The sequence below is a fragment of the Erpetoichthys calabaricus genome, chromosome 1 (assembly GCF_900747795.2).
Source record: "Erpetoichthys calabaricus chromosome 1, fErpCal1.3, whole genome shotgun sequence".
NCBI classification, from domain to species: domain Eukaryota; kingdom Metazoa; phylum Chordata; class Cladistia; order Polypteriformes; family Polypteridae; genus Erpetoichthys; species Erpetoichthys calabaricus.
This window is the reverse complement of record NC_041394.2, coordinates 113,571,031-113,583,826: the sequence shown is the minus strand read 5'-3', so window position 1 is coordinate 113,583,826 and position 12,796 is coordinate 113,571,031. Positions and strand designations below refer to the sequence as shown.

Below are 12,796 nucleotides of genomic sequence, written 5' to 3'. Positions count from 1 at the left end.
TTTTTTTTTAATTTTTAAAATATTTTTTGTAGTCAGCTAAACATTTAATACATTGAGACAGGGGTCTACAATTATTTTTACCAGGCCAGTTTTATTGTTCACAGCTCATTCAAGGGCAATACTCTTTGGCTCACTCCTTCAGATTTTTAAAATCCTTCCTGTTAAGTGTTTTATTATGTGTGATTTAAATTTACTATATAATGTAAGGTGCTATAACATAAACAATGGCACTACTCTTCTGTGTACTTACAGTATATACTCAGATTTAAACTTGTTTACTTTTTACTATTTATACGGCTTTACTGTTTCATTTTTACAAAAGAATGAACTGCTTGAAACATTTGCATGTAATGACTAAAATTTATATTGTTTTCATCAATGTAAAGGTCAATGTAAACATTTTAATGCATACAGAATTACAATTTATTGAAATAATTTTTTTTCAGTTAGATTATACTGTATTGGGTATTGAAAATGGTATTGAATTTCAATACTTTTCATAGTATTGATCAAAATTTGAAAATCTGCTATCATGACAACCCTATCAGAGAGATGCTGAACATGTGTGGAAAGCAGAGCTCTGCTCTCCAATAACTTGAAACGGTACGCTCATTAATTTCTCATGGCAGGAACACAAACAATGCAGAATTTGCATCAGTATTATGAAACATGTTTCAGAAGATTTGAAAGAATGGGAACTACTTTTATTTTTCTTGAGGATCCACCCATCCATCCATCCATCCATCCATTTTCCAACCCATTGAATCCGAACACAGGGTCACGGGGGACTGCTGGAGCCAATCCCAGCCAACACAGGGCACAAGGCAGGAACCAATCCCGGGCAGGGTGCCAACCCACCGCAGGACACACACAAACACACACACACACACTAGGGCCAATTTAGAATCACCATTCCACCTAACCTGCATGTCTTTGGACTGTGGGAGTAAACCGGAGCGCCCGGAGGAAACCCACGCAGATACAGGGAGAACATGCAAACTCCATGCAGGGAGGACCTGGGAAGCGAACCCAGGTCTCCCAACTGCGAGGCAGTCGCACTACCCACTGTGCCACCGTGCCGCCCTTTTCTTGAGGATAAAACTTAAAAAGGAATTTAAATTGTATTTATGGTTAGTCATTTTTCAGGTCTTTCAAGCTTCTGATTGACAGTCATAGACTTCTAGAGCAACCTGAATTGAACTTGCTGTATCTGCTTAGTATGTTGTCGTTTTTATATTGCTTGTTCTGCATTAAGGAACATTTTTAGAGAGTTTTATAGAAGCAATTAAGAAAAAAAGCTATTAACTAAGAAAGAGAAATGTTTAAAAAGAATATTTTATGATGGTACCAGTCTTTGCAAATTCTTTCAATATAAACTAAACTTCTGGTGTTTTTCTTACAGTATAGTAGTATGCTGGAAGCCATTCATTAAATCCACACAATTTGGGGTCACTGGGGACTTGAGGTATGCGCAAGGTCGGAACCATCCTGGATATCGTGCCAGTCCCTCACAAGACTACCTTACAAACAAAACTGTGCTCATTTTTACTTGAATAGCTTAGAGTTGCTGATAAGCTTGTAAGTTCTGATCACATTTCATAATTAAGTCATCCCCATTTGATTGAGTAATAATCAATAATTGTTAATAACCCACTTTGGTAATATAAAGCATAATGCAAGGTGTAACAAAGGTGCTATATTAACGCCTGACCCGACACAGACAGACATGGGAGGCACACTTTTAAAACAAATAAATGTTTTATTTTTCTTTGCCTGTGGGCAACACCTTCCTTGTTCCCACAGGCACAACATAGTCCCAAAGCACAATAGCACAATCACTACAATACTTTTTCTCCTTTTCTCCTCTCCTGCAGACACTGGCTCCCGGAGTACTATCTGCTGGTCCCTTATATAGGTCACCCAGAAGAGCTCCAGGTCCTCATTGACCTACTTTTGGCAGCACTTCTGGGTGTGACAGAAGAACCGCCCACATAGGCTCAGAGACCGTTGCAGCACATCCTTGTGGCACCCCTGGATCCCAACAGGGCTGTAACGAACTTCAATTCCCATGAAGCCCTGCAGGAGTCCAAGGTATAGCTGCCATCCAGGGGGGCTGCCATCTAGCGTTCCGGGGGAGGTGATGCTCTGTCCACACTTGCTCCCCTGGTCCTTCCAATGTCACCCATAACAAAGGCTAATTTCCCAGAAATAGATTTTTATTTAAGAATTTTTTTTAATGTTAAGTGAAATGACAAGCTGTCATTTTAATTTACTAAATAGCTTTTTAATCATTTTTGTTCAGGAATAGAAACATTATACACATGATTGACTTGTCAGCATATTAATAGCCTGTTAATGGTGATACTGACAGCGGAGAACCACCTCTTTGAGACCACCAATGTTCCAGGTATGCTCACCTAGCTTTTGACCACGGTTAAGATATGTCGTTGGCATCAAGTTTCCATGTACAGACAAAATGCTACCAAAGCCCATTTCATGGGGTTGGGTAAAATAGTTGCCACGGTGTTCTGTGAATTATTATGAACGCTTAAAACCAGTTTGCTTGTGAGTTTCCATATTTTCATGGCAGCAGTTATAGTTGTTTAGCAAGACTGTCAGCTGTTTATCTGGATGGAAAAAGTTATGTCTATAATATTACCAATTGCACCCATCAGTCTAACTCTGTAGTGGCATATTATTATGATAAACAGTCATATGAAAACGTTTGGGGACCCCTCTCAGCCTGCATAATAATTTACTGTACTTTCAACAAAAAAGATAACAGTGGTATGTCTTTCATTTCCTAGGAACATCTGAGTACTGGAGTGTTTTCCGAACAAAGATTTTTAGTGAAGCAGCATTTAGTTTTATGAAATTAAATCAAATGTGAAAAACTGGCTGTGCAAAAATTTGGGTCCCCATGTAATTTTGCTGATTTGAATGCATGTAACTGCTCAATACTGATTACTTGCAACACCAAATTGGTTGGATTAGCTCATTAAGCCTTGAACTTCATAGACAGGTGTACGCAATCATGAGAAAAGGTATTTAAGGTGGTCAATTGGAAGTTGTGTTTCCCTTTGACTCTTCTCTGAAGAGTGACAGCATGGGATCCTCAAAGCAACTCTCAAAAGATCTGAAAACAAAGATTGTTCAGTATCATGGTTTAGGGGAAGGCTACAAAAAGCTAGCTCAGAGGTTTAAACTATCAGTTTCAACTGTAAGGAATATAATCAGGAAATGGAAGGCCACAGGCACAGTTGCTGTTAAACCCAGGTCTGGCAGGCCAAGAAAAATACAGGAGCGGCTTATGCGCATGATTGTGAGAATGGTTACAGACAACCCACAGATCACCTCCAAAGACCTGCAAGAACATTTTGCTGCAGATGGTGTATCTGTACATCATTCTACAATTCAGCGCAATTTGCACAAAGAACATCTGTATGGCAGGGTGATGAGAAAGATGCCCTTTCTGTACTTACGCCACAAACAGAGTTGCTTGTTGTATGCAAATGCTTATTTAGACAAGCCAGATTAATTTTGGAACAAAGTACTTTGGACTGATGAGACGAAAATTGAGTTATTTGGTCATAACAAAAAGCGCTTTGCATTGTGGAAGAAAAACACCGCATTCCACGATAAACACCTGCTACCTACTGTCAAATTTCGTGGAGGTTCCATTATGCTGTGGGGCTGTGTGGCTAGTTCAGGGACTGGGGCCCTTGTTAAAGTCGAGGGTCGCATGAATTCAACCCAATATCAACAAATTCTTCAGGATAATGTTCAAGCATCAGTTACAAAGTTGAAGTTACCCAGAGGTTGGATATTCCAATAAGACAATGACCCAAATCACAGTTCAAAATCTACCAAGGCATTCATGCAGAAGGAGAAGTACAATGTTCTGGAATGGCCATCACAGTCCCCTGATGTGAATATCATCGAAAATCTATGGTATGATTTGAAGCAGGCTGTCCATGCTCGGCAGCCATCAAATTTAACTGAACTGGAGAGATTTTGTATGGCAGAATGGTCAAAAATACCTCCATCCAGAATCCAAGACACTCACCAAAGGCTAGAGGCTGTTACATTTGCAAAAGGAGGCTCAACTAAGTATTGATGTAATATCTCTGTCGGGGTGCCCAAATATATGCACCTGTCTAATTTAGTTATGATGCATATTGCATATTTTCTGTTAATCCAATAAACTTAATGTCACTGCTGAAATACTACTGTTTCCATAAGGAATCCTTTTAATATGTTAGCCAATTAAAATACAAAGTGTATCGACATTTAGGCTAAGCAAGTATCACCTACAATTTAACTTAGGGATCGATCTTGTCAAAAACATGATAATAAAAACAGCTGTGACATTATTTAAATCTGTTCTGTGCTCTTTAAATATCACAGTTCGTTTTGCACAGTGCAATGGATGACCCACTGTGCCAGGTTTGCCAGTGGATTTGACTAGGATATTTAAGTTTGGCTTTTTAACAAGGACATATCTCTTGTCAAAAAATGGTGAGAATTAAATTGGCCCAATTTGGATTTAACTCTTTAAATGCATGTTAAATACCACAGTCCATTGGTGTAGATAAGTGAGTGTGCCATGTTTACCAGAGAATTAAATTATTGTACCTGCACTGGACAGGGTAAACTTCACATGAAATCAGTATCAGTTAGGTCAGGTTGGGAAGCATGCACTGGTACAGCTTGTTGCTTCACCCATCATACAACGAAACAGCTTGGAACCCCGGTTGGCAACCCCCCAGGCAGACACGTGGTCCATTCCCACCCTATAGAAATGACAACAGCCAGGTGTTACGTGAGGGTCCCCTTGGCTTGGTCCAGCTGCTCGGGTCCTCAGCAATGAGGGCGCACCAAGACACTAAAAACTTGGACCTTTGTCCTTTTGCAGAGATATTGGGAGTGCCACACACCCCTTTCCAGCGACCTTGTGACCCCCCCTGTGCTCCCTCAGTTCATCAAGTGACTTCAGAGGATGAGTTACCAGAGACATGAATGTAACTGCTGAGTTAAGTAAACCTCTCGAGGAGGTTAATATGCCTTCCACAGACAGACACATTGCTGATGGCTGTGCCCAAGAGGTCATTAAAGCCCTGGACTTTGGTTTTTATCCAGGACACTCTCAAGCCCAAACACTCAGACACCCTTTCAGTCTCTCAAGAGCCCTGATTAGAGCCTCCATTGACTCTGCAAAGATCGTTGCATCATTTGCAAAGTCAAGATTAGTGAATATCTTTTCACCAACAGATGCCCCACAGTCACTGAACCCCACAACCCTGCCTAATACCCAATCCATGCAAGCATTGAACAGACTAGGACCAAGAACACTCCCCTGATGAACCCCAGAATCAACTGGAAAAAACTGGGAAGTTCTGCCTCAACTCTGCACAGTACTCATAGTACCAGTGTACAGGCTGGCCATGATATCCAGCAACTTTGGGGGATCTCACGACGTTTCAGTATGTTCCACAGGGCAGCTCGATCAACTGAGCAAGAACCTTACCTGGCACCAAGAGCAGTGTTACCCCCCCCTTAGTTTCTGCAATCCAGGTGATCACTCTTCCCCTTCCAGATAGGTTCAGTAGAAATGCTACATCTTCAAAGTTACAAAGCAGTGGATTGGGAGATGTCTTGTTTCATACACATAATGATGTTTCTTCATTAATATCTCTTTTTTAAAAATTGTCCACTAACGTCAATTTCTATAGTATGGAAGCTCTGACCCATACAATGATAAAAATTATGATAATTTCATGTAAGTATGAGATTATTTTCACATATATGAGTTGTTTTCACATACATACGTGATACCTGAAGTGCATTTTTGTTATTTTTATAAATATCCCGTATATATGTGAAAATATTGTATACGTATATGAAAACAACTCATGCATATGTAAAAGTATGTATGTGAAAACATTGAGATAAGGGTTATCCTATAATTTTTTTTCAATGTGTGGTTCAGAGCTCCCGTACTATAGAAAGAGGACTTTGAAAATCAGTCATGTGACAAGTGTAAATGTTTTCTTTTTGCTAGGTTGTTTTGTAGGGCTTGGTTTGATAGCATCTGCCGAGGCAGTATTCAATCAATAGAGATCAAATTTTTTTTTGATTGTCATTATATATTTTTCCTTTATGTTCAAAAAGATGTTTTGAAATGAAGTATTATTAGGCTTGCTTGTTCTTGTTCAATAGAGAATCAAAGGAATTGGGAAGAATTGCTCTTTGAATATTTATTATTTTATTGTCAGTCTTGTTTAATTTTTTACTGTACTAGGGGTCTTCGATCGCCCACCCCTGGATGTGGTTTACCGGATATACAATTTAAACAGATTATTTTCATGGGAATTGTTACATATGCATTATTTTCACTTTTACTTTAAAACTTTTGTAAAAACAATATTTGTCCTTTATTTCCGGCCCCCGGGCATGGTTAAATCTCTTTCTCGCAGGACCTATAACGCTGCTCGCGTTGTGAAGGGGGGGCAGCTGAACACACGCTAAAGAGAAGCGGTCGGATCCTCTGCTGGCTTGCTGCTGCTGGCTAGCTGCCTGTTCTGTCTTGTCTTGCTGCCCGATCATTTCAAAGCCTGTACAGCAGCTGTCCTTTTGCCACCTCGTGTCTGTGCCGCTCGCATTGTGAAGGTGGGGTGGGGCTGAACACACGCTAAGGAGAAGCGGTTGAATCATGTGCTGGCTTTCTGCTGCTGGCCAGCTGCCTGTTCTGCTTGCCGCGCTGCCTGATCATTTCAAAGCCTGTACAGCAGCTGTCCTTTTGTCACTTTGCGTCTTTGCTGCTCGTATTGTGAAGGAAGGGGGGTTTAGGATGACTGAACACACGATAAGGGGAAGCGGTCGGATCATCTGCTGGCTTTCTGCTTCTGACGTGTTTTGCTTGTCTCTTGTCGTTGTTTTAAGAGCTGGGAGCAAGTTAAAGTGTCTCTCGTGGGACTTGTCTTCCGAGAAGATCACGTCTCGTCTCCGTAGTCTCCCTCCCATCTCCCTCCTAAAGATTTTTTTTTATAATAGAGTAGATAAGTCTATAGAGTGAACATTTTTAAAGATTCAGTATCTCTTAGTGGTATGAGCAATAAATTATTTTTTTCCTTGTTCAGTTGTTATTTTTTATTTTTCATAATATTTATAATATGAATGAATTAGATCAGCTGACTTAAATTATTCTTTTAAAAAACAACTTAAAACACTTTTGTTCAGGAAGGTTAGTGATGCTTCCTTTCAATTTACCTTCCTGATGCTAATTTTTATCACAAATTATTTTATTTGTTCAGGGTTTTCCTGTAATGTTTTTATTTTTGAATTTATTGTGGCTTATTTTCTTTTATTCTAATTCAAAGCTTTGTGTTTCCTGTATTTATCTTTTTTAGCATTTTATGCTGATACTTTTTGTATCTAATGTTGTGTATTTGATCTTGATTCTGATTATAGTGTTTACATGCACACACTTAACTGGGTTAAGGTGAGTAACCTGGTTAAGATAGAAACCTGGTTTATTAAAAATCCACATTTACATGTATAAGTATGCTTCTGGAGTTCTCCTATGATAAAATGCTCCGACCTCATTAAACCGCACAAAAAAGAATTCAAATGCCATCATCATGTGTTTTATAAAAATGTTTAGTCCGTCATGTATTACGAAATAAATAACATCGATCCCCCTTTTACATCCTCGACCTGAGCCCTCGATGATTTGCAGTATGAACACTGGCCACATGTATAGCAAATAGTTGGAATAAAAATAAACTGGCACTTTAATAATATGTTTCTGTTGCTGGACTGCATACAGCACACTCTTCTGCTCGACTGTGTGATTGAGCTCCTCAAAGGAGCGGCACACTGGTACGTGTCTTTTCTGCCTTACACCCAGTGCTGCAGCAATAGTAACTCTGGGATGTTGCTTAAATTAAATAAGCATTGCATTTGATTACTTTTAAAAATTAATAAAGTTACTTAAAACACATTCATTTTTACTCATTAACCTGCTGCTCTGTATGTTCAGCTCATCAAAATAAATGTAGTGGCTTCTAAAATACTGAGAACAGAGTATTTCAAGCAAGAGAAGGAATAATGCGATCATATCTTGTGGACACTTCCACCTATGACTGTGTGAATGAAGCTAAGCAGGCGAGCAGAGTGCAATGGATATGCTTAGACTACTGAATCATTAACTATAACCTGGTTTGGGGTTTACTTGACCAAATAATCGGGTTGCTCATGGAAAAATATAAGTCTCTTTACCTGATTTCTCAGAGACCAGTAACTCAGTTTCTCTAACTAGATCAAGAGTTTATGTGATATTTTAAACACCAGGTTTCTGTGAATAACTGGATTATTAAAGTGCATCTAAACACACTGACAATAGAACTACTACTAAATTTTAATTATATCATGGTGTAAAGTTTTGGCCATACAGCCCACACCTAGGTCACACATACAGTATTGAACTGTGGGATGTAGGAAGAAACTGCACAGTGGCAATGCTAACTACAGCTGTAGCAAGTAAAAATCAAAGCAAATTTAAAAAGAAATGGCTCTTTGACTTCTCTGCACCAACAATGGAACAAACTGCTCCATTTTCTAGCAAAATGCTTCAAAGCACAAAACAAGTCTCTCTAGTAATAGGACACATACTATATTACCAGAAGCACATCCTAGAGATATACAGTTATAGCAGCAGAAACAAAACGGCATACCAAATATGAATCCACAAATGCTAAATTTCCATCATTCGTTTGGTTTTTGATGGCAAACTAATGTTCATTAGTATAATTGCTAACATGTAACAAATGTACTGAAAGCACATACAGTATATCATATATTTGACATTGGCAAATATAATGCAGTCTCTTAATTACAATTAAGTGAATACAGGTAAGGCCAGTTCAGCAAATTTTCTTGTTCTGGATTTGTAAACAAGCGAAGCAATAGCAAAGTCTGATCACTCATATACTGTATGATGCTTTGAAAACATTGCAACAAAGGCTGCTTTTATAAGAGCTCTTGAAGAATGAATTAATGTAAATAGTCAAGTCTGATTTCACACAGTTGGGAAGTTCACGAAGTTGGGACAAATGTAAAAAAGGGACATATTTGGACAATTAAAGCAGCAGGAGATCGTAACGTTTGCAATTTAAATTAATTTGCCTCATCCATTAAATATTATACTTAAGTGAGTTTTTTTTTTTTTTTTTTTTTTTACCAGCTAATGATGCAAATGTACATTTCATAATGGCAAATGTTACAAACCTAACAGAGTGATTCTATGACAATCCATATTGTAAAAGCATGTTTTTACAAAAATGGCTTTACTTTGTTTAAATGAAGATTTACTGAATTATATTGGAATTCAGTAATTCAACAGTACAGGCAATAATGTTTGAGTTTATGATTTTAGTGTTGATTTTAAATAGTGTTTTTCAGTGACAGGTGAGTTAATGTCAGAGAATAAAATTAAAATGTGCAGATTGTCCGTTGTGGACACGAGGGGGTGCTCCAGTTCCCCAAACACCCAACACAAGCAGGCTCAGACACAGATTTAAAAGACCAAAGAGTCTTTTATTGTGGGAAAACTCTTCTCACAAGCGTTTCCCACCACCTCAGTCACAAGTACAATAAAGCACTGTACAGCACAACTCTTTTCTTCCTTCTCTCACTGGTCACTGCCTCCTCCACGCAAGCATTGTCCACCTTTCTTCCGACTCTGGCTCCTTGATGTGAGGCAGGCAGCTCCTTTTATCTAATCCCCAGGAGTGCTACCTGTTACATGAAGCTGCAGGTCCAAAGCACTTCCGGGTGAGGTTGGAGCCTTAAGGAGTAGGGAATCCCAAATCCTGTAGCTCCCTCAGGCGGCCCCCATGAGACCCAACACAATTTCCTCTGGCATTAGAATATCTGGCATGGCTTTTGGGCACCTGTGCGGGGATCTTAACCGGGGCTCATTGCCATCTAGTGTCCTGGGGGAGACAATGCCTTGTAAAGCTGTCTCCCCCTGTCCTTTCATCCTGAGGGTGTCCCGGTCGGGTAAGGCTGGCGACCATCTCTCACACTGTGATGATGACAATTCTTTATAAACCCTATGCCAAAATTCCCCTATGACAATAGCACATATTGTTATACTGGTTGAATCCCCATGTCTGTCATACAAGTCTTGCATTGTAATTTGATATTTATGAATGCCAATACTATAGTAGTTTAATTTTATTTAAATTTGTTGCTTACCCTGACATTAGACTTTGAAAGAAAAATAGAGTCTTGGCAGGAAACTCATGCAGGCATGTATACTTACAGGAAGAGGAATGTGAATCACTACAACAGTGTGCTATCTACAGTAAACGTAACAACTGACATCTTATTGACAACGTGATTGAAGCAAAAATCTACAGCCACAGGTATCCCCCAGGGCCAAAATTGGGGGAAAACCATTCTGTCTGAAATATCCGTACTACCTCCTGGATAAACTTCTGCTTGAATTGCATTTGTTTCATTTTTTTCTTGGTTTCTTACTGTGATTTGTCTGTCTGTAGCTTTTTTTCCAGTCATTATGCTATTCATTGGCGTATAGGTTAAAACTCATTTTAAATGAAGACTCAGCAGGCAAAAACCCACCCTGACTTCCCATGTGACTTTGCACAAATAATTTAGCCTTATTTTAATTTGTGTTTGCATTTTGCCCACCGCCTTGCTTTCACAACCTTTAATATATCTTGCATGTTTAGAGACGGAGATTGCTGTGAAAGTGTCTCACCTCTAAACATATAATTGCTCAGATGGACTTGGGTGTGGGTATCCCACAACTTGCTTTTTTTTAGTTATCTTCAAGTAAGCTGGTCTCAGTGCAAGTAGAGTATGACTTTGATATATTCCTTAAGAAGAAATTTAAATGCTTCTTACAAATTAAATTGACCCTTATAATCAAATGTGCCTTCATATGTGCAAGCAGCTCTTACAAAAGAGCCTGTTTCCCTCTTTATCTTCTCAGCTTCATTGTAATCTAGTAGACAAAAGTTGTAGAATCCCAAATCTGTTGGAAACACAGTGCCATAAACTTACTCTTGGACTTTATTAAATTTGTAGTGTTAGTAATCAACTGTTGATGCCCTGTTTGTCTTTTAAAAATACACAAATGAGCTTTTATTTGATTTCATTTTCAGATTGTTGAACTGGTAAATTGAGGTTTTTGAATTAGTTACAGTATCTTATGGCTTTTCTTCCTCAGTGTGTGCTCACCTGTCTCTGTGGATGTCATGTTTTTTGCATTTGAAAGGAATGTAAAAATAAAATGAGGCCTTGTTAGCAAAGGCCCTCAGTGTCAAAAGGGAAATGAGCTACATGTCTCTGTTGTCCTGAAGCTGTTAGAGCCTATAGTGCAGTAAAAATTGACAGTTAATACTTGAAGAAAAATAAAAATAAAACGTATCATTGTTAATCATTTTTAGCTATTTTGCTGAGTATACTCTTGATGCTTAAATGCGCATGTGCCGTGTTTTCTTTTCAGCACAGTTTTCTACGTAGAGTACATCACCCGAGTGTGGAAAATCATGTGCAGCTGTCTTATCATTCGCAGCCTTTATTTTTGTGTGCATCTGTACAGAATGTTGATTTCCTGAAATGCTTTTCCATTGCTAGATTGATTAAATTGCTGATAATAAACTGGCCCAGAATGTGTGATGGTTCTCTGCCTTGTACCTGATGGTGCTGGGAAAGCCTCATATCTTTATGATTTCAGATTGTAGGTCCTTGAGGGGATGGGGCTGAGTAAGCATCTGAAGAGCCAAGTGTTGTGTTATTTAATGTCTTGTGTGTCATTTAAAAAGTGTGATTAAAATGGCAACTATTTTCCAAATTTGCTCATTATCACAGATTTTTGCTGCAAGCAATCACAGGGAATACTTGAGCACAAACCCACACTTATTATTAATAATAATTTATTATGTTTATCTAGTTATTTTCCAACCTACTCAAAACACTTTACTTAGACAGTGGAGAACCACTTCAACCACCCCCAATGTGTAGCAACCACCTGGATGATTTAACGGCAGCCATTCTTGTGCCTGTACACTCACTACCCATTAGCTATAAGGTGGTGGAGGGGTAGCTAATAAGGAACAGGGACTGATGAGGGGGCCAAAATGACCAGGCCATGGTGGGCACTTTAGCCAGAACATCTGAAAACATCCTACTCTTTTCGAAAGATGCACACAAAGAGTCAGGAGCACTTTTTTTACATCTCAGCCATAGGATGGTGCCAATTTTTACCAAACAGTTTCGTGCACCCCTGATGGTCTCAACAACACCTCTTTCAGCAGCAACCCAAGCTTTTCTTAGATTGTCTTCTATCCAAGTACTGACAAGGCTTAGCTCAGCTTCAGGTGGATTACCAGTTCTGAAGTGCAGGTGGCAAGGCTGCTGGCTTACCCACTTCAAGTCACCATCAGTTCAACACGAAAGTTTGTGAGTGGAAAGCAGCGTTCCTGGAGAAAATCCATGAAGATAAAGGAAGGCCTGTAGATTCCACCCAGACAGTAAGCAGGCCAGGATTCAAATCAGCACTCTAATGCACTAACCAAATCACTGCTCGGGATTGAAAATAGCTTTTTCTCATTTGGACTTCAAGTTAGGCATATTATTAACACTTTAAAAAAAAAAATATTTTTGGTCAATTTGGCAGATGATATTCAAGCATTTTATTATATAATTTTTGTTTCACTTCAGCGACCTCTTTATTCTGTTCTAACCTAAACATGCTTTTACAAAG

At 38.9% G+C, this 12,796-nt stretch overlaps 1 protein-coding gene across 3 annotated transcripts in view; it reads left to right on the top strand.

Annotated features, from left to right (window-relative positions):
• etv6 (ETS variant transcription factor 6) overlaps window positions 1-12,796 on the top strand; it is a 126,319-nt gene that overhangs the window by 17,839 nt on the left and 95,684 nt on the right. The window contains exon 1 of one of the 3 annotated variants that reach the window (XM_051929550.1): window positions 10,387-10,430. The exons of the other annotated variants lie outside the window; for them this stretch is intronic. The gene's annotated coding sequence lies outside the window, so the exon portion shown is untranslated. Of the gene's footprint in view, window positions 1-10,386; window positions 10,431-12,796 lie in introns of those variants that run through there. 3 annotated transcript variants of the gene reach the window in all.